Source organism: Tupaia chinensis, unplaced genomic scaffold (assembly GCF_000334495.1).
Source record: "Tupaia chinensis unplaced genomic scaffold, TupChi_1.0 Scaffold000320_1, whole genome shotgun sequence".
Lineage (NCBI taxonomy): Eukaryota > Metazoa > Chordata > Mammalia > Scandentia > Tupaiidae > Tupaia > Tupaia belangeri.
Window position 1 is genome coordinate 5,959,082 of NW_006159813.1, and position 26,892 is coordinate 5,985,973.

The window sequence follows — 26,892 nt, forward strand, 5'->3', positions numbered from 1 at the left end:
GGGGGGACTCCCCCCCCCCCCCGGGTTGATGGTTATGCCACAATCCCTTCTCCTTCATTCTCCTCTAGGGATTTTGAGCATACACACACATATACACACTCATGCCCAGCGTGATCTCTAAGATTGGGTCCAGGACTCAAACTGCAGTCAGCCATGTGGGATCCAGCGCCTTCACCCCCACAACACCTGCTGGTCCAGGAGAGACACTTTGAAGTCCTGCTCACATAGAAAAGTGTTCGCAGTTGAATGAGAGAGTCACAATGTATGTTTCCCCAAAGCTTTGTTGATCTCACTTTTCTTTCTTTTTTTTTTTTAATTTTTTTTTTTTTTTGGTTTGTTTTTGCTCGCTTGTTTATTTGTTTGCCATAGGGTGCAGATGCTCACTGGAGAGAGACTGAGATGGAAAGTGGGAAATCACTGCCCAGAGGGATAGCCATACCCACAATCCCTACTCCTCCAGTCTCCTCTTGGGATTTTGGGCACACACGTACATGCGCCTGGCGTGATTTTCTTTCTTTTTTTTAATTTTTTTAATTATTATTTTAAAATTTTCTATAAGGCGTGTGTGCTCACCAGAAAGAGAGAGAGAGAAAATAAGAAAGCAAGCTGCCAGGTCCAGAACTCAAACCACGGTCGGCCACGTGGGAGCCCAGTGCCTCAACCACTACACCACCTGCTGGCCCATAAGCCTGGCATGGTTTTCAACTGGGTTCAGAACTCACAGCATGGTTGGCCTATGGCAAGCCCAGCGCCTTACCCACCATGCCACCTGCTGACCCTGCTGATCACACTTTTCAAACAGAAATCTTGAGCTCTACGTCTTTCCTGCCATGACAGGGGACCTGACAACTTGCAATAAGTAAAACTTTAAATAGAAGTTTAAATAAAATTAAACTCGACAAAACACAGAGCCCGTTTAGCCCTCAGCACACAGGGGCGCCCCTGAGGGGGTTACTACTGGTGGTACGGCTTTGAGAGCCCGTCCTGTCCCGCTGGAGCTGGCAGTCTGGTTGAAAGAATGAAATACACACCCCAACGTGACCACTCACTCCTCGGTACCGCGTTGACACAGCCAACTGCAAACATTTTGGAATCATAGTTATAGTTATTCTATTCCCTGAGCACATTTAAAAATCTTTATTAGATTTTTAATTATAAAATTAATACAATGCCCTTTCAGGAAAAGAAAAAAAAAGAACTACTTTGGAAAGTAGAAAATAAAAAAGTGAAAAGTTCCTGTTCTCTCTGACGCCTCATCCCCCACCCCTCCCTGGTGGTGCTTGCCATTGGTGGGGCATGTATCCTGCCAGACTTTTCCGTGCACACACAAACATGTAAATATGGAGTTTTCTTCTTACGACGAAATTGGGTCATAAGATGCACACTGCTTGTAACCTACTTCTTTCACTTAACTATACACTGTAGACCTCTCCCTAATACACCCAGATTAATCTCCTGCTGCTCCCAGCTGCCCCCACAAACCCACCCTCAGGCATAGGATAACTGGCTTATTTAGTAAAGCCTCGAGGAGGAGAAAGCTGTAAAATCCAGCTCAACTTTTGGACCTCTGCTATAAACCAAATGCGCGTGTGCTAGGGGATTGGGAAAAGCGTTTGGATGGAGGGAACGACATATGCGAAGGTGTACAGGTGGACAGTCAGATGAGCAATGCCCACGGTGGGAAGGGTACCTCCCTTTTCCCATCTCACTTAATACATGCACCCTGATTTATTCTCTAATTTTGGAAGATTTTTTTGAGATACTTTTGCTATAGGGTGTGTACACTTGCCAGAGAGTGTGAGAGTGAGAGAGAAATCACCCACCAAGGGGATGACCATGCCTCGATCCCTTCTCCTCCATTTTCCTGTTGGAATTTTGGGCACACACACACACATGCCCGGCATGAGTTTCAAGCCACTGGGTCTGAGACTAGAACCGCAGTTGGTTGTGTGGGAGTCCAGTGCCTTAGCCACTATGCCAATTGCTGGTCCTGTTTTTATTTGTTTGTTTTAAATTTGTCAGAGGCTGTGTGGGCTCATTTAAGAGAGACAGAGAGAAGGAAAGTGAGAAAGCACCCTCTGATGGAGAATGGTCATGCCACAATCCCTTCTCAGTGTGGCCCCTTTGTTGGGATTCAGAGTGTGTACACATGCGCCCAGCATGTTTCTCTAGCTGCCAAGTCTGGGACTCGAACCTTGTGGTTGGCCATGTATCTGGCTCCTTAACCAGCAGAATATGGGTTGGCCCTGAAATGGTTTTTATGTGAGAGGCTGGAGTGTTGCTGTTTGGGCGTGGCCAGAGTCTAAGCACCAGTGGGTCAAGTGAGTCAAGTCTCTATAGGGTTTTGTTTTTAAGAAGTATATATTTAATTTTATTTATTATTATTATTTTCAATTTGCTATAGGGCACATGGGCTCACCAGACACACACACACACACACACAGAGCGAGAGTGAGAGGGAAAGTGAGAAAGCAGGCTGCCAGATCTGGGACTCAAACGGCTGTTGACCATGTGGAGTTCAGCACCTTAACCACCACGCCACCTCCTGGCCCCTGTTTTTATTATTTTTTTTAAGTCGATTGATTTATTTCTTCTGAGAGAGAGGGGCACCTCCCACAGAGTCCTCACGTTGTAACCCAACCCCCGTCCTAGCCAGCTTGGACCCCAGGCACACCCGTGCACCCGGCATGCAGAGGGAGGCCCCAGGACTCGAGCACTCAACCTTCCCATGTGGGTCCAGCTGTGTTACCACTGTGCCACCACCTGGCCCATCTGGAGGGTTTTTATCAGCATCCCACTCGCCGTGTGTACCAACTGTCAGCCAGTGGCATGATTGTTTCCACAGGCTCTCTGAACTGGAATCACCTGGGGTGAGACCCTTTCACTTAGCCGTGCACACTCTAATGACTCAACTCAGCGACATGAATGAGCGGCTCGGGCATGTCACCAGCCACTTGTCGCGTTCATTCACACACTCGAGGGGTCGGTCGTAGCCGCTATTAGCTGGTTGACTAGTATCTGTCGGGCTCTCTGGAGCTGCTGAAATACAGCTACAGTGGCGAGAGGAGGTCGTCTAATTGCGAGGGTAAATATTTGTCCCTGTGGCAAAGGGAAGAGGGTCAAGGGGGCCCCTTTAAGAGTTTCCCAGGGAGGCAGAGAGGAATTAGGAGCCATCGTCATTAGTCTTCAAAAGGAAACTTGATTGCATGTCAAGCCCCTCATCTCCACGCTGTGGACTCCGCGAGGCCGCGTCGTCGTCCTTGTCCTCGACTCCCTGGATTGCAGTTCCCTATGAGGGAGCCCCTGAGTCTCCACTAAAACGTCCAAATAGCTGAGATTCTCTTGGATCAGCAAATCCACACAGAAGACCTTAAATCAGCACAATTTGCGGCTTTCGGCCTCCTTGGCGAGTGTGCAGAGCTTCGCCATTGTCTCCGTTCAGTTCTCGAGTGGATCTTATATGCCCAGCGAGATCTTTATCATGTGTCATGGGGAGGGGGGTTGGTGGTGACGCTCGCGTGCCTGCTACGCTTGAGTCATTCCCGGCCATGTGGAGACGTCGCAGCTCCAACAGGCTCGGCCCTTGCCCTGCCCTGACCCACCCCGCCCCGGCCCGCCCTCGGCCCTTGCCCTGCCCTGCCTTGCCTTGCCCTGCTGTCTGGCCTGGGGCTGCTGGACACACCTGCCTCATTCACCTGACCTCCAGCCCCACCCCTCCTAGCGCCAATGTCAACACCTCAGAGAAGCAGTTTGTCAGACCACTGTGGTCAGAAGCCAGCCAGCAGCTGCAGACAGTTAGGGGGCAGTCTGCAGATCTTGGGGTTATTCTCAACTCTGCTAACTTGCTGCTGAATAACTCTGGGCTTGTCATTTGAATTCTCAGCTTCCCTAGTACAAACAGGGATGACAAAACTTTCCAGAATCGGGACCAGCTGATGGCATAATGGTTATGTCACTGAACTCCCACATAGTCGACCACACTTGAAGTCCCAAACCCAATGACTCACACTGGGCACATGTGCGTGTGTGCCCAAGATCCCAAAAGGAGAAGGGATTTTGGCGTGGTCATCCTCCTCCCCCACGGGGGTGATTTCTCACTGTCTCTCTGTCTCTCTGTCTCTCCAGCAAGCACACATGCCCTATAGCAAAAATCTCTTTAAAAAAAAAAAAAAAACTAAAAAAACTCCCCAGGATTCTTGAGAGGGTGGAAGGATTTAGGGGAAGCAGAGACGTAGGCAAGTCCGTGGTTGGTTCAGAACAGCATGTCCTGTCCCTACAGGACATCCACCCTGTCAGGCCCTCTGACATAGTAATGACAGCACTCACAGCAGTAAGGGCACCGGAAACATTTATGGGCACAACAATGCAAGTGTGCGTACTCGTGCCACCCGAGTCATGCACTTAACATGGTTCAAATGCAAGTCGTACGTCATGTGCATTAGACCACAATTTATTTTGGTTCGTGTATTTTTTTCTTGCAGAGACATGGATGCTTGCCAGAGAAAGAGATGGTGAAAGCACCCACCCCGCCCCCAGTAGGGTGTGGTCATGCCACAATCCTTTCTGTTCTGTTCCTCCATCCTGTCAGGATCTTGGACAGGCATGCACACAGGCCCTGCATGTTTTTTGAGCTGCCAGTGATAGGATTTGAACCACAATTAGCCGTGTGGGAATCAGCTCCTAATGCACAGCACTTAACCACTGTGCTATGGGGCTGGCAGTCAGCCAGCTTTAACAACAACAACAAAAAGTTCATCTGGGGCCAGCAGGTGGTGTAGTGGTTATGGCACTGTTCTCCCACATGCCGACTGTGGTTCGAGTCCCAGACCTAGCAGCTTGAAACTCATTCTGGGTACGTGCGCGTGCATGCCCAGAATCCCTAGAGAAGAAAATGGAGGAGAAGATATTGGAGCATGGGGGGTGTGATTTCTCACTTTGTCTTTACCTGTTTTTCTCTGTATCTCTGGGGCATGCATGCACCGTATAGCGAACATCTCTCTAAACCAAACCAAACCAAATGTTTACCTACTGATTCTGAGAGAGAGAAGCATCCTCAACAGGGTCACCACGCCATGATCCACCCCAGCCTCAGCCAGCCAGGATCGCAGGTATGGGCACACACATACCCAGCATGCACGGGAAGGCCTCAGGACTCAAACCAGGACCTTCCCGTTGGGCTCGGCTTCCCAGAACTTTGTGTTACTACTGTGCCACTGGCCAGCCCTACACCGCAATATTAAACAAACAAACAAACAAACAAAACCCAACACTTACTGAGCAACTGCTCTATCCTAGATGGAGAGAAAGAGACTGTAGGGGCCAGCAGATGGCATAATGAGTGTGTCACTGGATTCCCACATGGCTGACTGGGGCTAGAGTCCTGGACCCGGAGGTCAGGTTAGCAGCGAAGTGCTAGCTGTTTTAACTGCACTTAACCCTTACAACACTCCCTCATGTGGGGAAGAACATGCCATTTTCAAGATGAGGAAATGATGTCCAAATGGCCACCCAGCTCCAACTAGCAGAGTCAAGATGACAGAGTCCCTTTGACTCCTGAGCTGTACTCGAACCTTTGCATTTCAGTGTCTTACTTGCCAAAGGCGATACTGCAGGATTCCCGTTCAGTGTATTGCAGCACGGGCTTCATTCATACTTGCCGTCACTCAGCCCACTAGGTGCCGGGGCTACCTTAGATAGAAGGCAGAGGTGACCAGGAGGGAACTCCTCTCACCGGCTGATGCAGGGACCAGGCGGCAGCAGGGAGTCATAAACAGAGGTCTGTAAAGAGGGAAGTCTTCATAAAGGAAGGGCCGACTGAGTCTACTATTGGAACATGCAAGTGACTTTTTCCGGGAGGTAGAAGAGGGGATAGTAAAGACATAGTGGCGTAGTGGTTAAGGCACTGGGCTCTCACGTGGGCGAAAACAGTTCGAGTCCTGGATCAGGTACCTTGGAACTCACGCTGGGCATGTGTGCATGCATGCCCAAAATCCCGAGAGGGGAATGGAGGAGGAGAGATTGTGGCATGGCCATCCCTCTGGAGATGATTTCTCACTTTCTGTGTCTCTTCAGTGAGTGCATGCTCCCTATAACAAAAATCTCTTTAAAAAAAAAAAAAAAAGAAGGGATCAGCAGTTAGTGTAATGGCTATGTCGCTGGACTCCCATGTAGTCGACCACGGTTCGAGTCCCGGACCCAGTGGCTTAAATTCACGCCAGGCGCGTGTGTGTGCGTGCCCAAGATCCCGAGAGGAGAATGGAGGAGAAGGGATTGCGGCGTGGCCATCCCCCACGAGGGGTGATTTCTCGCTTTCTATCTCTCTGTCTGTCTGGTGAGGGCACGTGCCCTATAGCATCTAAAAAAAAAAAAAAAAAAAAAAGAAAAGAAAAGAAAAAAGGATTGTGGTGTGTGTGACCAAGACCTGTGTGAGAACGTTCTCACTTTCCCTGTCTTTGGCAAGTGCACGTCCTCTCTGGCAAAAAAGAAAAAAATATGTATGATACATATAACTGTTATGTTTAGATAATGGTCTGTCCCCCAAAGGTTCATGCATTGGGACTTGATTGAAGTATAAAGCATTAAGTGAAAACTTAGTCCCTTCATAGTATCATAGGGTGGGGCCTTCGGGTATGAAAGGTCATTAGGGTGGGGTCCCTGTGATGGAGTTGGTGGGTTTACAAGAGAGAAAAGGAGACCAGAACAGGTAGAAATGCACGCACAGTTGCTCAGCCCAACGTCCTGCCCTCTTCCATGTTGTAGCCCCAGCAGAAGTTGCCGTTGGACCTCAGACCTCCAATCTGTGAGCTGAATAAACCTCCATTTCTTTATAAACTACTCAATCTTAAGTATTTCCGTTAGCAACACAATAACAGACTAAGATAATGAATGAAGCCACTCAAGTGTTCATCAGCTGAATAGATCAACAGAATGTGGTATATCTACACAGCGTGTTCTGCAGTGGAATATTACTCAGTTGTAAACAGGAGTGGAGTCCCTGAAAAAGCCACAACATGAATGAACCTTGAAAACACCACGCTGAGTGGAAGAAGCCAGTCACCGGAAATCACATAGAGCATGGCTTCACTTCTTTTTTAAAATTTTTAAAAAATAATTATTTAATTTTATTTATTCATTCATTTATTATTTTTAATTTGACCAGAGAGAGACAGAGAGAAAGAGAAACAGAAAGTGAGAAAGGAAGCCACCAGGTCCGGGACTCAAACCATGATCAGCCATGTGGGAGTATCCAGCGTCTTAACTGCCACGCCACCTGCTGGTCCCTTAAGTTTATTTATTTATTTTTAAATACTTATTTTATTTGACTTTCTTTATCTTATTTATTTATTTTAATTTGCCCAGAGAGGGAAGGGGCGGGGGGAATGAGAAAGCAAGCTGCCAGGTCCAGGACTTGAACCACAGTTGGTCATGTGGGAGTCCGGCGCCCTTAACCACCATACCACCTGCTAGCCCAAAGTATGACTTCACTTATATGAAACTCCCAGGGCAAGGCATAGAGACAGAAAGCAGCAGAGTGGTTGCCTGGGGCTGGTCAGGGGTAAGGGGGAATGAGAGTGACTGATACGGGGTGTAGGGTTTCTTTTGGGGGCTACGAAAAGTTCTGTAATTAGATCTATGCACAACTTTGAGAACATACTAAAAACCACTGCATTGTGTGCTTTAAAGGGTAAAAACTTGGACCAGAAGGTGGCGTGGGGGTTAAGGCACTGGATCCCACATAGCTGGCTGTGTGATTTGAGTCCTGGACCTGGTGGCTTGAAACTCACACCAGGCACATGTGTGTGCATGTCCGAAATCCCAAGCAAGAGGAGGCTGGAGGAGAAGGGGTGTCAGTATGGCCACCTCCCCTGGAGGGTGATTTCTTGCTTTCCCTCTCTCTCTCTGTCTTTTTCTCTGTCTTTCTCTGGTGAGCACAGATGCTCTATAACAAAAGCTAAAAAAAAAAAAAAAAAAAAGTGAACTTTATGGTAAACAGATTGTACCTCAATGAAGCTATGATTAAGGAACAGTATAATTATATTAATTAAACGTGGGAAAAATAGAAATCACCTATAGTCCTACGCCCCCAACAGAGCGCTATTCACGGTGGCACATTTCCACCCTTGTCTCTGCATGTACGTATCTTATATGTGCAATATTAGGGGGCATCGTTTTCTATTCTTTTTTTAACTTATCATTTCATTACAGTTACCCACATTCCTTCGAGGTCTCCATCATGGTTTTCAAATCTGCATTTGAGGAGGATGAATGAGTTCATTCAACAAATGCTTTTTGAGCACCCGCCAGGAATTGTTCTAGGCCCTGGATGAGCTAGCTCTCGGTTCTTACAGAGCGTGTTTTCTGGTAGAGGCGAGACACGAGAAATAAAACAATACAGGAATAACAAAATTCCAGAGCGTACGCAGGACAGTATGAACAAAAGTCCTTAGAGACATGAGACAGGAAGTCACTGTAAAGAGGCAGAGTGTGGGGACCAGCGGATGGTGTAATGGTTATGTCACTGGACTCCCATAGAGTTGACCGCAGTTCGAGTCCCGGACCCAGCAGCTTAAAACTCATGGTGGGGAACCAGCAGGTGGCATAATGGTTGCGTTGCTGGACTCCCATGTCCTCGATCATGGTTCAAGTGTTGGACCCGGTGGCTTAAAACTCACACCGGGCGCATGTGCATGTGTGCCCAAAATCCTGAGAGGAGAATGGAGGAGAAGGGATTTGGTGTGGCCGCCCCCCTGGGGGTGATTTCTTGCTTTTTGTCTCACTTTCTCTCTCTGTCTTTTTGGCAAGTGTACATGCCCTACAGTAAAATTCTCTTTGAATAATAATAATAATAATAATAATAATAAAAGAACCAGGGTGTGGAGACTAGCTAGTGGTGTGGGGGTTAAGGCAGCTGGATCCCACATGGCTGACTCTGCAGTTCAAGTCCCAGACCCGGCAGCTTGAAAACCATACCAGGTGTATGTGTGTATGTCCAAAATCCTGAGAGGAGAAGGCAAGAAAAGAGATTGTGGTGTGGCCATCTCACCCGGGGAAGGGGGTTCTTTTCTCTCTCTCTTTTTCTCTCTCTTTCTCTGTCTTTCTTCAGCGAGTACACACATTGTAGAGCAAAACTAAAATAATACTTTTTAAAAAGACAGAGTGTGGAGGTGACTTCAGAGAGAGCAGTTAGGAATTTAGGTGACCTTTAGTCCGAGACTCAGACGAGGAGACGATAGTGCACGCCTGTCCCCTGAGGAGGGACACTCCAGGCGGAGGACACGGCAAATGCAGAGGCTCCGAGATTGCGGCAAACCTGGCGTGTTCTAGAAACAGTAAGAAGGTGGGAGTCCACAAGAAGGGCAGGTTCAGGGGAGGAGAGATGCAGCAAGGGGCCCGGCAGGTGGCAAGGGAAGTGGCATCACCTGAGGCCACCACGAACGACACACTGGCCAGTAGCAGGGGCCTGCGAGTCCTCGCTGTCCTGGTCCAGTCCGAGTGTGGCTGTCAGTGTCACCTTCCAGCCTGTGTGTGGGAAGGAGCCCAGCGGGCCGGCGCTCAGACTGGCACCGTGTCAGAGCCGGTCGCAGCCCGCTGCTCGGTGCTCTGGCTTCTGCAGGAGCCCAGGTGTTTCCAGCACAGCCTCGTGGGGTCACACCTAGAGAGCCCAGAGGCCGCCGGAGGCCGGCTACGGCGTGGGCAGAGCCGGCAAGTGCCAACCTGACAGCTGACAGCAGCCGGGCCCTCTCTGCAGCCTCGCCGCCTGCACATCAAAGAGACAGGGCTCCTGGAACATCCGCTTCCTCTGGGCCTGAACCCAAGGAGCTGGCTCCATGCCCCTCAGCACAGAGCCTGCACCCTCCACCGCCCACCCGATGCTCCCGGGGCCGGGCAATAGAACTCTCTCCTCTCCCAGATCACAGGCTCACTTTGGAGCTGGGCCCCTGCAGGCCAGCTCCCCCCGTGAAACTCATGGCTCTGCTGCGTTTTGTCCTGGAACAGTCGTTACTCGACTTGTTCCTTGGGTTCTTCACTTAGTAGCTATCTTCACTGAAGCTTCGCGAAGGTAGACACTATTAACCCACAGCATTTAGTACAGAATCCGGTACCACCAATAGCATTATAAGGTGAGACACGTAAAGGGGACTTGATAACGTTTGTGGAGAAATGGAAATTAAAGTATGAATTTAAGGGTTGGACAGTGCACAGTCACAGGGCATGATAATCCGTGAGGCAGACCCACGTGGGAAGGTTCTGGTGTGCATCCGGGACCTCGCTGCACCATGATCCAGGCTGCCTGAGACTGAGATGGATCATAGCATGAAGACCTGTTGAGGCTCTCTGTCTCTCAGTTTTTCTGTCTCTCTCATCATTAGAAAAAAAAAGTGCAAATTAATTTTGGTGCAAATAAAAAACAAAAACAAAAACAAAACCAGAAGCAAAGAGGATGGTGGGTACTTGCAGAGAGAGGGACCTTGGGGCAGCCATCTTTTTTCTTACTAACAACCGGCGCTCAGGAGAAGGAACTCCTTTTGGCAAGAGCTAGAACTCACTGGATCGCACAAGACAGCATTAATTCATTCAGGAGGGCAGGGCCTTCACGATCCAGTTACCACTCATCAGACTTTGCCTCTTACAGGCCTCACCAATTCCCAGCACCATTACACTGAGAACCAAAGTCCAAAACTTGAAACCTTGGGGACCAGCAGTGGGCGTAGTGGCTATGTTGCTGGACTCCCATGTAGTTGACCACAGTTCGAGTCCTGGACCCGGTGACTTAAACTCATGCCGGGCACATGTGCGTGCTTGCCCATGATCCTGAGAGGAGAATGGAGAAGGGATTGCAGCGTGGCCATCTCCCCTGGGGGGTGATTTCTCACTTTCTCTCTTTGTCTCTCTCTGTCTTTCTGGCAAGCGCACACGCCCTATTGCAAAAACCTCTCCAAAAACAAACAAAAAAAAAGAAACTGAAACTTTGGAGGACAAGCCATTATCCGAAGCAGTGTCTTTCACCTCTGTCCAAGCTCCCAACTCTTTCACGTGTGCATCTGATGGACTTAGACTCCCCCAGAGAGAGAGTCTCTGGCTCTTCTAGTCACTCTGCTCTTGAGGACGCCTCTGCTGCATGGCCCTCTCATAGGAGATCGCTCTGCATCTTGGTCTTTGGGTCATGCCCACCCCTGCCTGGTCCAGGCAGCAATGCTCAGAGCGATGAGGTCACGTGATCAACCACTGAGGGATACTAGATTCATCTCAGCATAGTGATTTTGGGTCAGTCCCTTAAGAATCATGGGCCTCAGTTTCCTTATCTGTCAATGGCGGATAACACGACTTGGCTTACTCTACAAAGTGGCTTAGAGAAAAGCCCTCCCCAGCTTAAATGTCTCAATTCCATATTCCTACACTGAAGGCCACGGTGTACGTATATGAAGTAGAAAAATGGAATCATAGCCATATTCTTCACTATTGTCTGATTCCAAGATGTCACAAAGACTTAGGACACTGGGCCCATTTTAAACACCACTGAGATGAAGGAGATGAAGTTGAGTTTCAAATAAAAAAAAAAAAGCTATTTCTTGCCTGTGGCATTTTTAGCTTGTGCATCTCGTCCCTGTAATATTTCTTCTTCCTTTTTTGTTAATGGCTTGGGGGTTTGAACACTGTTTTGTTCAGCCACACGGGGAAATGTTTAATGAATCCTTGTGAATATTCATTAAATGCTGTTAATATTTTCTGGTGGGGGAGGCCCTGCTGCCCATCCAGCGGGTCTCCAAACGACTTCAGCAGGGGAAACAGCCCCTCACTTGATTGGTGCTATTTGTTTTCCATTCCAATTGCCCTATTTTCTGAGACCTCAGGAGGTTTGCAGGGGCCAAGGGTGGAGGCGAGCTCGCTTCCTCGCATCCTCTCTCTAGACTCAGAAAGGAGTTTTAGAATGTTGAGGGGTGAAGTCAAAGCTATGTAAACCTCACACTTCAGCAAGCACACTCCCTGGTATGTCTGAACCTTCCAGAAATTCTCATGCTTGGACCAAGATATTTGCAAGAAGCGTGCATAGCAACACTGAACACTGCTTGCAATAGCCACAAAACTGAGAAACAACACAAATCTCTGCTAGTGGGCAAGTGTGGGGGGGGTATAAAATAGTCATAATAGTGGATTACTATACAGTAGTGAAGATGAATGATCAGACATATGTATTAACATGGTTGAAATAAAAAAAAAAAAATGTTTGCAAAGTGGGGGGCCGGCAGGAGGTTTGGTGGTCAAGGTGTCGGACTCCTACATCATGGCCGACTGCGGTTCAAGTCTTGAACCTGGTGGCCTGCTTTCTCACTTTCTCTTTCTCTCTTTATTTCTGTCTCTCTCTAGTCAAATGGAAAAAGAAATAACAATAGGAAATAAAATTAAACAAATAATTAATTTTAAAAAAACTTTGCAAAGAGGACACGTGCATCTACCAAAGAAAGAGAAATATCCCTCCCCCCAATGGAGCATGATCATACCACAATACCTCCTCCTCCGTTTCTCTATCCTGTTGGGATTTGGGGCACACAGGCCTGGGATGTTGCTCACTTTCGAGGCTGGAATTCGAACTGCCAGTAGCCATGTGAGACCTGCCTCTCCTAACCACCAGGCTACGGGGCCAGCCTGTTGAATGATTCTTTATCCTTTTGCATATATTTTAAACATTTCCTAATAAATGATTACCCTTCAATTTGTTTTAGGTAGGATATGTTTGTATAGGTATACCTCTCTCTCTCTTTTTAAATAATTGCTTTATTTAACGTTATTGATTTATTTTAATTTGACCAGAGAGGGGCAGAGTGAGAGAGAGAGAGAGAGAGAGAGAGAGAGAGAGAGAAGAAAGTGAGAAAATAAGCTGCTAGGTCTGGGACTAGAACCATGGTTGACCATGTGGGAGTCCAGAGCCTTTAACCACCATGCCACCTGCTGGCCCCCAAGGTATACCTCTCTCTAAGCAGATCCACTCTAAAAATTATGTTTCTCCTCTCCTTTCTTTTTTTCTTTCTTTCTATTTTTTTTTTTCTTTTTAATGAACGTGAGAAAGGTATTTCGGACAGGGTCCCAGCGTGCTGTGGTCCTCCTGCCATGGTACAGCAGTAACGCAACACTGCAAGGCTGGTTCATGTGGGAAGGTTCCAGGTTCGCATCCAGGGACCCCCCCCCCTTGAATACACCAGGCACGTATGCGCCTGTGATCCAGAGCTGCCTAAAGCTGGTGGTAGATCCCAGCAAGAAGAAGGACCAGCAGTTAGTGTAATGGCTATGTCACTGAACTCCCATGTAGTCGACCGCGGTTTAAGTCTCGGACCTGGTGGCTTAAACTCACGCTGGGCGCGTGTGCGTGCGTGCCCAAGATCCGGAGAGGAGAATGGAGGAGAAGAGATTGTGGCGTGGCCATCCCCCCTGGGGGTGATTTCTCGCTTTCTGTCTCCCTATCTCTCTGTCTTTCTGGCAAGTGCACGCAACCTATAGCAAATTAAGGAACTGGAACAACAAAAGAAACATAACCACTCAGTGCTGGCAGGTGGCATGGTGGTTAAGGAACTGGACTCCCACATGAATGACCGTGGTTCGAGTCCTGAACCTAGCAGCTTGCTTTCTCACTCCCCCCCCTTTCTCTCTCTGGTCAAAGTAATAATAATAATACCAATAACAACAACAATAAATAAAATTAAATAATTCTTTTTTAAAAAATAGAAGAAGCACCGGTCTTTAAATAATAAAAATAAAACACTCTACTTTCTCCTATGAAGAGCCAGAACCTCCCCCAAAAATATGCATCCGGTTGGAATCCCAGCTCCACCTCTTAGCTCTGTGACCCTGGACAAGTTACCTGACATTCCCAAACTCATAAATTGGAGCTCAAGAACACCAGCAGGTGGTGTGGTGGTTAAGGCACTGAACACTCCCACGTAGCCGACCACGGTTCAAGTCCCAGACCTGGTGACCTGTGAGCCCCTGGTGTCCTCAGGAAGTAGGGGGACCTCCTAGTGTGAATCTGTCTCTCTTATTCATAAAGAAAGAAAGGTAAAAGGAATAAAAAGATGTAATCATTGCCCTCCACGAGAGTTACTGTCCACTTAGGAAGACAATTTATGACCCAGAGCAGAATTCCTTAAGGCTTGGTTACACCTGCTCCTTCTCTGCGTATGCTTAACTAGTTCATGTTGTACTGTTATTTGAAATCTCACTCTCCCCCCTCCCCGTGTCTCTCTCTGGTCAAATTAAAATAAATGAATAAATAAAATAATTCTTTAAAAAGAAAAAAAAAAAAAAACCTACCTCCAAAAACTTCATTTGTTGTTTTTGCTTTTGTGAGATTTAAATGAAAAAAAAAAAAAAATCTTTAAAGCGAGGATAGAGCCCGTTCCGCTGGTAGGCTCTTCATTAATTACCACAGGGCTCCTGGCGCTGTTGACGTTTATCTCTGATGTTTGTCTTTACAGAAATCATAAATCCGGTTCTGATTATCACCTCACGTCCGGATTTTTCTTAAGGATTCACAGTTTCATTCTTTTATCTGTTCTCTAAAATATGATCCAATTTACAAAACTTTGACTTACAACTCTGCTAGAAGCCCAGCTGGTGCGTAAAATCCTGCGCTTCGGCAGCCCTGCCACACCGCGCTGCGCAGGTCCCCGGGGACTCCTGCGACTAGCGGGATCTTCAGTTCTTTTGCACAATAAAAGATCCTCTTGTAAAATGAGGAACAGCAGATCATGCATCTGTGAGGACAATCCAGATTTTCCCATTTAACGCAAGCGCCTCCAGGATCTAATTCCCACAGGGGAGGCCACAGAGTCCCATGTGAGTGGTTAAACCTTCATGGAACTATGCTGGCAACCCTTCCCTTGGCTTCCTCATCTGTAAAAACCCAGTACCCTCCAGGCAGGTGAAAGTACTTGGTTCAGTAAATAGTGGCACTGGGGACCAGCATATGGTGTAATGGTTACGTCACTGGACTCCCACATGACCAGTGGTGATTCGAGTCCTGGACCCGGCGGCTTCAAACTCACATCCGGTGCATGTGCGTGTGTGCCCAAAATCCCGAGAGGAGAATGGAGGAGAAGGGATTATGGCATGGCCATTTTCCCTGGGGTGGGAGGTGATTTCTCACTTTCTTTCTCTCTGTTTCTCTAGCAAGCACATGCAGCAAGCAAAAATCTCTAAAAAGAAAAACACTCCAGGGATGTGCATGCATTCCCATTGTCCTAATGGGATGGGGAAATGGAAAAAAAAAGGGATGGCAGCATGACCATGCCCTATTTGGGGGTGCTGTCTCTCTCTCCCTTCTCCTCTTTCTCTGTGAATGCTCATAACGTCTATCCTTCCCCCCTCCAAAAAAAAATAAATAAAGATGCAAGGAGGTTGAGGCTGTTCTGTGTCACACACACACACACACACACACACACACACACAATTGCAGCAGCAGCAGCAGGTCCCGGGACCCAAATACTTCAGCCTTTTTGAAGGAAACAACCAGCAGTGTAACCCAGGGGATGCATTTCTGGTACCTCCTGTCTTCAGAATTAGGCAAAAAAAAGTTAGCTCAGTCCAAATGACTCCATCTGATCTGTCTGCTCCTCCCACAGAGCCTGGCCCTCGAGAGCCCTTCCTGCAGGGTCCAGCAGTGGAGGAAAGGCCTGGGTACCGCCCCCCCCTGCCCCCAGGCAGGGGTGCAGGGCCAGACACCGAGTCCTCCCTGCCCTGGAAGAGAGTGGTTGTGCACAGGCCTCTCCAGTTCCAGCCTCGTCCCATGGAGGGTACTAAATAGAGACGGGATGTGGGGGAAGAGCAGGGCAAACGGATGGGGGCCTGTGGGAGTCGGGGTGAGCATATGGGAGACCCTGGGGAGAGGAAGGGGCGCTGCAGAGACCATTGGCACCCGCAGGCTGGGTGTCCCTGCCTGGCTGTTGCACTTCCTTCCGCAGCACGCACTTGGAGGCTGCTTGAGTAACCGTGCTAATCTGTGTGCATCCCGAGGGGGAGCCCCTCAGCTTCCTCTCTAATCAGGTCTCTCCTCTCATTTAGACGGTTTAATGTACCATCCCTCATAGTGGGACACGCTGTGTCAACCCGTCAGCTGCTCCGAGGAGCTGCTTTTCCTCTCTGAGGCTCGTTTCCTTCTACCTCTGCCCAAGATTCTCACCTGGACCCTGGAAAGGTTGCCCCGAGCTCCCACTGGCCTCTGCCTGCCTCCTCTGCAGTGCCAGAGGGCTGACCCTAAGGCATAGGTTTGCCCCTGCCGAAAACCCTCTAAGCCTCCAGGCCCCCTCCAACTACAGCCCAAGGCCTACATGGCTCTTGCCCTAGTTCCCTCCCCTGACGTCTCCTGCGCTGTCTTTCCCAGCTTCTGAGAAAGTGCCAAGAATGACAGTGAGATGACCACTCTGCCCGTGATAACGAGCATCTGGACTGTGGTGGACGTGACGACCCACGGGGGCATTCCCACGTTCGTGTCCAGAGACCTCCCTGAGCGTACCTGGCACGCCTGCCCCAGTGATCCAGGGCTGGCAGAAGCCAGAGGTGTGTCATGGCATCAAAACCCGATTGGAGGGACCAGCATATGGTGTAATGGTTATATTGCTGGACTCCCACATAGTCAACTGAGGTTCGAGTCCCGGACCCGGCAACTTAAAACTCATCCCGGGCACATATGTGTGTGTGCCCAAGATCCTGAGATGAGAATGGAGGAGAAGGGATTGTGGTGTGGCCACCCCATTGGGAGATGATTTCTCACTTTCTGTCTCTGTCTCTCTGGTGAACACATGTGCCCTATAGCAAAAATCTCTCCTAAAAACAAAACAACAAAAAAATGCTATTGGAAAATAATTGTCACAGCAACTGTAAGTTCTTGTAGTGTAACATTAATAAAGGGAATACTTTATTGAAAAGAAAATTTGATTTTATATATCACTATCTCAGAGAACAGAACTCTCTCTCACTCTCACTCATGAAAGAAAAACAGAAAAAAATTAGGAAAAAAAAAAAACAGTCCCACTCATGAAAGAAAAACAGAAAGAAATTAGAAAAAAAAAAAAGATACATTTCAGACAGCCGTCATACAAACCTAATGAAGAAAAAAAGGATTCAGAGTGCTCATTTTCTTCTTCTTTAAAAACCACTTTATTGGGGCCCGGCAGGTGGTGTGATGGTTAAAGAGCACTGAACTCCCACATGGGAGTTCGAGTCCTGAACCTGGCGGCTTGCTTTCTCGCTGCTTCTCCCCTCATCCCCCCCCACCCCAGTCTGTCCCTCTCTGGTCAAATTAAACTAAAAAAAAATAAAAATAAATAAATAAATAAAGTTAAAAACCACTTTATTGGTATGACTGACACATAAAGAGCCGTACATGTTTAAGGTAAACTCGTTGAGCGTGGGGATAAGTTGGCGCCCACAGAGCCCTTGCGTGAGAGCTCATTTCTCCAACTAGCAAGGCTGTTAGTAGCAGTGGCTCTGGATAAACCGTGTTTTCGCATCAGGAAGAGTGTCCTGTCCTTTGTTTGTGGTCTTAATCTGGGAGATGAATGGGACACACAGCTTATTTTTCCTGTTGAGAAGTACGGGAAGGTCTCTGTGTTCACCGACGGGGGAAGCCAAAGGAAGCCACTTAAGTCGTCGTAGCCGATATCGAGCTTGGAATCCAGGAAGAATTAATTGATAACAAGGGTCATTAATCCCCAGAGCAGGATGCCACCAGCACAGATAATAGAATTTCAATTATTGGAGGGCTTCTTGTCTCTGACGCCCTCCTGTTTCTACAAGACAGTGTTTAACTACCGCAGCCCTTAGGGCATCCTCCCCGCGGCCCTGTGCCCTGTCGTACACAGTTCTCCTCATCCTCTGACCTTGGAAACACTTACACTGTCTATGCCTCGCCTTGCAGAGCGTGTGTGTGTGTGTGTGTGTGTGTGTGTGTGAAGGACAGAGAGACAGAGATCCCAGAATCCTTGAGGGTAGGAGCCATGTCCTATACTTAGCGGTCTCTATTAAAATGTCTTTTTTTTTTTAAGAATGATTTATTGGGACCAGCAGTTAGCATAATGGTTATGTTGCTGGACTCCCATGTCATCGACCACGGTTCGAGTCCCAGATCCAGTGGCTTAAACTCATGCCAGGCGTGTGTGCGTGCATGCCCAAGATCCCGAGAGGAGAATGGAGGAGAAGGGATTGTGACGTGGCCATCCCCTCTGGGGGGTGATTTCTCACTTTCTATCTCTCTGTCTCTGTCTTTCTGGCAAGCGCACGTGCCCTATAGCAAAAACCTCTCAAAAAAATTTATTTAATTTTATTCACTATTATCATTTTCTTTTATTTGACCAGAGAGAGAGAGAGAAAGGGAAAGTGAGAAAGCAAACCGCCAGGTCCCGGATTTGAACCACGGTTGATCGTGTGGGGAGTCCAGCATCCTAGCCACCACACCTCCTGCTGGTCCGTTAAGATGTATTTATAAAGTATTCCTTTCATGTCATTTCTCTCACAGTGAAAAGTTGTCAAAGTGCACAGGGGCCCAGCCACAGTGATGGGAGAACTTGGTGCATGAGGGTGGGGCCGTGCAGGAAGCCCTGGTGTGGTTCCCAGACCAACCTAGAAACCAGCCAGGTGCAGTGGAGCACACCTGTAATCCGCCCAACTGGGGGGCCGGGACTGGAGGACAACGGCATGGCGCGAACCTGTCACAAAATGCCTCCCTATTGCTTTCTCTCCCATAAAAAGAAAACTCAGAGGCTGACAGTGGCACGTGGTGGCCACAACACTCTGGGAGGCTGACCACACGGGTATGTTCCGAGTTCAGGTATGGAGACCTCCCTGAGTGCATCAGATGTGCCCATACCCATGGACCAAGGCTGAGCGGTGCTGGCGTGGACTGTGGTGTGGAGACCCTGCTGGGGAATGTGGTCTCTCTGTGTCTGTATTTCTCTCTCTCGGTCTCTCTTGCTGATGGAAGAAATACGTAAAATGTACTTTTAAAAAGAGAGAAGGGATGGGACCAGCAGTTAGCGTAATGGCTGTGTCACTGGACTCCCACGTAGCCAACCGCGGTTCGAGTCCTGGACATGGTGGCTTGAAACTCACGCCAGGCACGTGTGCGTGCGTGCCCCTGGGGGGTGATTTCTCGCTTTCTGTCTCTATGTCTTTCTCTGTCTGTCTGGCAAGCACATGCGCCCTATAGGGAAAAACCTCTCCAAAAAACAAAACAAAACAAAAAAAATCACACCAGACTCATGTGCCCAAAATCCCGAGAATGCACGCTGGGCGCGTGTGCGTGCGTGCCCAAGATCCCGAGAGGAGAATGGAGGAGAAGGGATTGCGGCGTGACCATCCCCCCTGGGGGGTGATTTCTCGCTTTCTGTCTCTCTCTGTCTGTCGGGCGAGCGCACGCGCCCTACAGTGAAAGCTCTCTCCAAAAAAAAATAAAGAAAGAAAGAAAGAAAGAAAAAAAAAAAAAAGAAAAAAAAAAAAATCCCGAAAGGATGGAGAGATGAAGGAAAATGGATTGCGGCGTGATCATGCCCTATGGGGTGATGCTTTCTCTTTCTCTCTCTGGCGAGTGCATGTGCCCTCTAGAAAAAAAGAAAAACACCACCAGACCAGCAGTTAGTGTAATGGCTATGTTGCTGGACTCCCACGTAGTCGACTGCGGTTTGAGTCCCGGACCCAGTGGCTTAAAACTCATGCTGGGTGCATGTGCGTGTGTGCCCAAGATCCCGAGAAGAGAACGGAGGAGAAGGGATTGCAGCGTGGCCATCCCCCCTGGGGGGTGATTTCTCACTTTCTGTCTCTCTGTCTCTGTCTGACGAGCGCATGCATCCTATTTAAAAAAAAAAAAAAAAGGAAAGAAAAGAAAAAAAAGCCTCTCCAAAAAAAAATCTCTAGAGGAGAATAGAAAAGGGATTGCACCGTGGGTGTGGCCATCCCCCGTGAGGTGATCTCTCTCTCTCTCTCTGGTGAGCACACATGCCTGTAACAAAAACTTTAAAAAAAAAAATGCACAGGTCACATTCGTTCATTGTAGAAAACCCAGAAAAATCCTGACAAGCCATAAGAAACTAAAAAAATCATCCATAACCTCTCTACCCAGAAAGACTCAGTCCGTGTTGACATCTTCCCACAGTTCTCTTCATTTGTTTTTAAATGCAGCCAAGCGTAAAAGCATGCAAACTATTCCCCAAAAAAGTGGAATCTAAAGGAGAAAGTGCCTATTTTCCCTCTCCCTTAGCCTTCTGCACAAGGGCAACCACTGTTAACTCCTTAGTGTGACTCTGTCGAACCTCTGTCCCTGCATTCGCAGACAATGATGTGTATATAGCTACATATATAGTATTTAAAAAAATAGCAGACAAGATAACATACAAGGTGGTGACTGTTCTTCACTCAATATTGTATCTTGGAGCTTTGGTACCGACACCTTTTGATTTTCCTTGTTCTCTTTGACAACTGGAGGGCATTCCACTGCGTCATCAAGCGATTCATAGACCCACTCCCATACGGGGACATTTAGGTCATGCCTTAATCTGTTTTTCTGCTGCTATAACAGAATACCCCAGACTGGGTAATTCATAAAGAAAATAGATTTATTTGGCTCATGGTTCTGGAGATGGGAAGTCTGAGAATATAGCTTTGGCATCTGGTTAGGGCCACTTCCCATGGCAGAAAGGCAAGTGACTGTGTGAGATGGAGGAAAAAATGGAGTTGAACTCCTCTTAGCAGGAACCCACTCTCAACATAACTAACTCTTAACGACATTAATCCGTTCAAGAGGGCAGCACTCTCCTGCCCTAGTCACCTCCTAAAGATTCCACCTCTTGGGACCAGCAGATGGCATGGTGGTTAAGGCACTGAATTCCCACATGGCCACTGAGTCCCAGACCCAGTGTTTTGAAAATCACACTGTGTGTGTGTGTGTGTGTGTGTGTGTGTGTGTGTGTGCGCGTGTGCCCAAAATCCCAAGAGGAAAATGGAGTAGATGGGATTATGGTATCCCCCGGGGGGTAATTTCTCACTTTCCCTCTTTCTGTCTGTCTCTCTGTCTCTCCACCAAGTGCACATGCCTTATGGCAAAAACACACGCAAACAACAACAAAAAGATCCCACATCTTAATGCTGTCACATTGTGGGGGGGTCAAGCTTCCACATGAGTTCTGGAAGGGACATTCAAACTATAGCAGGTCATTTCCAAGTTATCACTCATACAAAACGTATATCATGGTCCACTCGGCTAAGTATTCTGTGGAACAGATTCAAAGAAGTGAAACTGTAGAATCACTGAAATACACAGGTTTAGTTTGGACAGAATTGTCCAATTTCTCTCCAAAGCAGGCTGTATCAAATTATACTTCCACTAGCAGCGCATGAGATCTGCTTCCCCACTCCCTTATCTTGCCAACACTGGAAATTATCAATCTTCAACTTTTTGTGTGTGGCCAATTTCAAGAGTGAATGTGGTATATCATCTTACGCTGCAGTTCCCTGATTACTGTGAAGCTGGGCATCTTTCCATGTGTTTATTGGCCATCAGCCGTCTTTCTATACATACGCATGCATACACACTTTTTAAGTGTACCCCCTTCACTCCCCACTTTGTTGTCATCTGCTTTATTTTCCTTTCCATCCACTGTACATCAGGAATGTCTTTCTATGTCAACAGGCACGTTTTTGCATCATTTTTGATAATCGTATCATGTGACAGCATCGTGAACTTTTTAATCAATTTCGTATTGTTGGGCATTGAAGTCAATTCTCTATCTTTTGCTGTTTTTTTTTTTTTTTTTTTTTTTGCCAAAACTGTGGTGAATATCCTTACAGTCAAACGATACACTGAGCACTTTATTTCCTTAGGATGAATTCCTGGAGTGGAATCTCTGGCCAAGGACATGAATATTGGCCCAACCGCAATGGCACAGGCAGTAGAACGCCACTGCATAATGTCATATGAGAAGGCCCAGGGTTCAGATCTTGGGTTGACCAGAACATTCTGAGTACACCATGGCTGTGCCCATAGCCCCGGTAGGCTGGACAGCCGCAGAGAAGCGTGGGAGTAGATTTCTTTGGAAGAGCACACAGGGCCAGCAGATGGTGTAGCAGGTCCATCTCTGGACTTCCACATGGCCGACCACAGTTCAAGTCCCAGACCCGGTGGCTTGAAACTCATGCAAGGCACGTGTGCAGTGTGCAAGATCCCAGAAAGATCAGATCCAGCAGATGGTGTAATGGTAACGTCACTGACTCCCATATGGCCAATCACAGTTCAAGTCCTGGACTCAGCAGCTTGAAACTCATGCTTGGTGCGTGTGCTAGTGTTCTCAAAATCCCAAGAGGAGAGAAGGAGGAGAAGGGATTGTGATGTGGCCATCCCTCATGGGGGGGTGATTTCTTTCTTTCCATCTCTCTGTTTCTCTCTGTCTCTCCAGTGAGCACACGTGCCCTATAGCAAAAAAATTTTTCTTTAAAAAAAATAGATCCCTGGGGGCTGGCAGGTGGCAAGGCGGTTAAGGGCACTGGACTCCCACATAGCCGACCACAGTTCAAGTCCCAGACCTGGTGACTTGCTTTCTCATGTTCCCTCTCTCTCTCTCTCACACTCTGTCCCTCTCTGATCAAATTCAAATAAATAAATAAAGTTAAATTTAAAAAGAAAAAAAGTCCTGGGAGAAGAATAGAGAAGGAATTGCAGCATGGCTGTCCCTCCCCACCACCCACCCGGGGTGCTTTCTTTCCTTCTCACTATCTTTATCTCTCTCTCTCCAGCAAGTGCATGCGCCCCAAGGCAAAAACCTCTGAAAAAAAGAAAAGAGTATGCATATTTTAAGGCCATTGCTTATTGCCAAAGTGCCCTCCAGAACAGCTGGCCAGCAGATTTACGTCCTTACAGTTCACAAGAGTGTCCATAACCAGACATTGCCAAATGTCCCCTGAGAGGGCAGAGTCGCCCCCATTTGAGACCCACTTCCTTAGAGACAGAATGGTTTGAATGCCAAGCAGCTAAGATAAATCCCTTTTATTCCCTGCTATGGTCTGACTCAGCGGTTCTCCAACCCGAAGGTCCTATACCCAATACCACACATACTCTGCTCTGTGGGAGGGGGATTCCCACGGGCAATTTGACCCGATCCATTTTCGCCTCACTTACTGCCATGAGAACCCAGCCTCTCCCTTGACTTTAACACCACTGGCCTCCCCGAACCGCCCTTCAGTGGGCACTAAAGTCTTCCCAGCACAAAATCTCTCTCACGTTCGGGCTTCTTCCTTGAGGCCAATGGTGATTACCGCCATTACTGAACATGCCCCATAGAATGGAGCCATTCCACTGAATCTACGCCAACCCTGACTGGTCGGTACTATCAACGCCCCATTTCATGAGGATACCCCAAGTCTCACAGAGGTTAAATATTGTGCCCCGCACTGCACAACTGGTCGGTGGTAGAGCCCATCTGATGCCACGCTGTACTGCTTTGCAGTAGAAAATACGCACTGCCATCGAAGAGAATGCTCGTAATCTATTCTTACTTAGTGATTGACAGTCTGGCCCCGTGATGGCAAGTCAAGTGGGTGAAAATATATAGCCTCCATGGCATCTTGCTCTGTGCGCCTTCAAAGGGGCAAAGGTGGGTGGATCTTGAGCTCAGGACAATGTGTGGGTCAGGTATTTGTATTTACTGGTGTAGACATGGACATGCCTGGAGGCAGGGTGCTGAGCCCCTGAAATGAAATCTTAAAATACCATCCATGGGACCAGCAGGTAGCATAGTGGTTGAGACACTGGACTTCCACCTGCCCAACCATGATTCAAGTCCTGGACCTGGTGGCGGCTTGAAAATCCTATCGGGCATGTGTGCATGCATCCCCAAAATCCCAAGAGGAGAGTGGAGGAGAAGGGATTGCAGTGTGGCTAATCCCTGGGGGATGATTTCTCATTTTCCCTTTTACTGTCTCTGTCTCTCTCCATATGGTGAGCACGTATGCCCCCCCCCAAAAATGCCAGCTAAACCCAGCATGCAGAACGTTGTTGGAGTTAAGTTTCATTCTAAGGTTCTATGAACTGTTTAGCTTAGTAGGGTTGTGATTTAGCACTTTGGAATGATGTTGCCTTGTAACAAATTATTATTATTATTTTTTAGCAGTGTAGGAAACCAACCCTGCCCTCTTCTCTGACTTTCAGAAAGGCTCTTGACCCTAAGGAGTGAAACTCTTAAGAATGAATTCCTTTTTTGCCTGTTAGGGAACTACCTCTGCCCTGCTCTCTCACCTTCAGAAAGACTCTTGACCCTAATGAGAGTGAAACCCTTTGAACTCCTCAGAGGAAGCTGGGCCTACAAAGCCAAGGGTGTGATTAGATCAGCCGGGACCTTCCTGTTCCAACCAAAGGAACCAATTAGATGATCTAATGGGAATCTTTTATAATTTGACATCCAAAAATTATATGATGCTAAGAAGCTGTCTGTTATTTTGTGTCCTTGATGATAATAATAATGCCTCCTTCCACGGTCACACAACAAAGGATAGTCAGCTCTCTTGATGGCCTTGGTGTGCGTGGCACTGTACCCATTGTGCTGGTGGGTAGAGAGAGGCCAAGAGAGATTTTCCTAGCTCATCTTCCCTCAGTAGAGACATTTACTTAGCTCAGTGAAAGCAGAGGGGGGAAAATACACACACACACACACACACACACACACACACACACACACATTAGATTCACCAGCTAGGGTGGAATTTCCCCAAAGTTTGTTCTGGGGAAAACCAATCTCCCAGGAAACTCTGTGGTAAGTTTGAAAAACCCTGCATTTCTGATCCTCCACTGTGAGGAGCCCCAAGCCCACTCCTTGCTGGTGTGAAAGGACCTAAAAGCACACCTTAACCCCCTTGAACTTCATCTCTCATCCTCACCTCTCAGTCAGGACAGAGGGGCAGTGAGGCAGCTTGGATGAGAGTCTGTGTGGCTACCCACCTTCTGCAACCCTCTAACGTGGCCCACAGGCCTCTGAGAAATAGAACCCAGTGCCATGGAAGGCCATGAAGGGGGACATGCAGAGAAGAGACAGACCTGGAGATAGGAATCAGGTTGGGACCATGACAAGGGCCATACTGTCCTCAGCATTTGCTATCTCAGATCTGGCTGCCTGTCAGCTCCCACCTATCAGGTGTTTTTCTTGGTTTGGTTTTGTTTTGTTTTCTTGGCTGGGGATGGGGACAGGTCTACAATTTATTGAGCATGTCCTATGTGTTAGTTTCTGTCTGCCTTAGTCCATTTTCTGCTGCCATAACAGAATACCTGAGACAGGGTAATTTATAAGGAAGAGACGTTTGTTTTGGCTCACAGTTCTGGATGCTGGGAAATCCAAGATTCAGAGGCCATATTTGGTGAGGGCCACATGCCACTTTATGTCATGATGGAAAAGGAGAAGGACAAGCAGGTGTGTGTGAAAGGAAAAGGTAGGGGGCCGAGCTCAGTCTTTTATAACAATAGGTTCTCATAAGCATTAGCCCACTCCTGCAAGGATGATGTTGATCCATTCATGAGGGTGGAGCCCTCATGACCTAATCACCTCAAGGCCTCACCTCTCTGCACTGTGGTCCTGGAACAAAGCCTCAACATGAGTTTGGCGGAGACGAACCACATCCAAACCTTAGCACTATCCTAAACAAAATTTCTGGGTTGTTTGTTTATTTGTTTGCTTGTTTTCCTTATAGAAAAGGTTAAACCTATTGTATCTTTTCTCCTATGAGGAAGGCTTTTCTTCTGTTATGGAGGTGAGGAAACCAAGAAACCAAGAAACCCAAGGCTAAGCTACTTAACTGATAGGGACAGAGCTGGGGCTTGAACTTGGGACTTTCTGATTCTGAAGGCTGTTCTTTGGAACCTTTGCTATCCTGCCCAAGCCACATGCACAAACAGATGCATCTTTCCCTCCTTCCATATTATTTTACTGAAAGCAATGACGTTACGTATGGAAAAGAGCACGGAGCATTTACGTCAGTGTAAGAATAATCGCACAGTCACATGTCATGTTAACGAGGGGGATTTGTTCTGAGAAAAGCGTCCCTAGCTGACTTGTCCCTGTGCAAGCAGCCTAGAGTGTACTTAGGCAGACTTAGGTGGTGTAGCCTCCTGCACACCTAGGCTGTATGGTATAGCCGATATGTTCCTCATGGAACTACTTTCTTACACACGGGCTATCAACTGAAAAATCATTATGCAGCACATAACGAAGTTGAACACTCATGTACCAACCACCTAGGCAAAGAGAGAGAACACGGACAGCACCTCAGGGGCCCCTTGAGCGTCTCTCCCAGAGGTATTCCCATCCTGACTCTTTCGATGTTTATTTTTAATTGTTTTGCCACATATGTTTACATCCTTAAACCATTTTGTTTTGTTTTGCCTGGTTCGGGATTTTATGTAAATGAAGTCATGCTCATAAATTCTCTTTCCAAAAAATTGCTTCTTTGTGCTCAGAAAGCAAAAACAAATTGTGAAATTAAGATACACTCTCGGGGCCAGAAGATGGCATAGCAGTTATGTCGCTGGACTCCTACATGGCCGATGGTGGTTCGAGTCTTGAACTCAGTGGCTTGAAACTTACACCAGGCATGTGTTCGTGTATGCCTGAGATCCCAGGAGGAGAATGGAGGAGAAGGGATTGTAGCACGGCCATCCTCCCTGGGGCGGGGGAGGAGTTCTCATATTTCTTCCCACTGTCTGTCTCTCTCTCTCCAGCAAGTGCATGTGCCCTAAAGCAAAAACCTCTTAAAACAAACAAACAAACAAACAAACAAAACCCTCTCATCTCTAGCTGTAGTTCACTAGCTTTTATTGCTATATTGTATTGCATTATGTGAGCAGGCAGCGGTTTATCCCTTCAGCTGTTGATG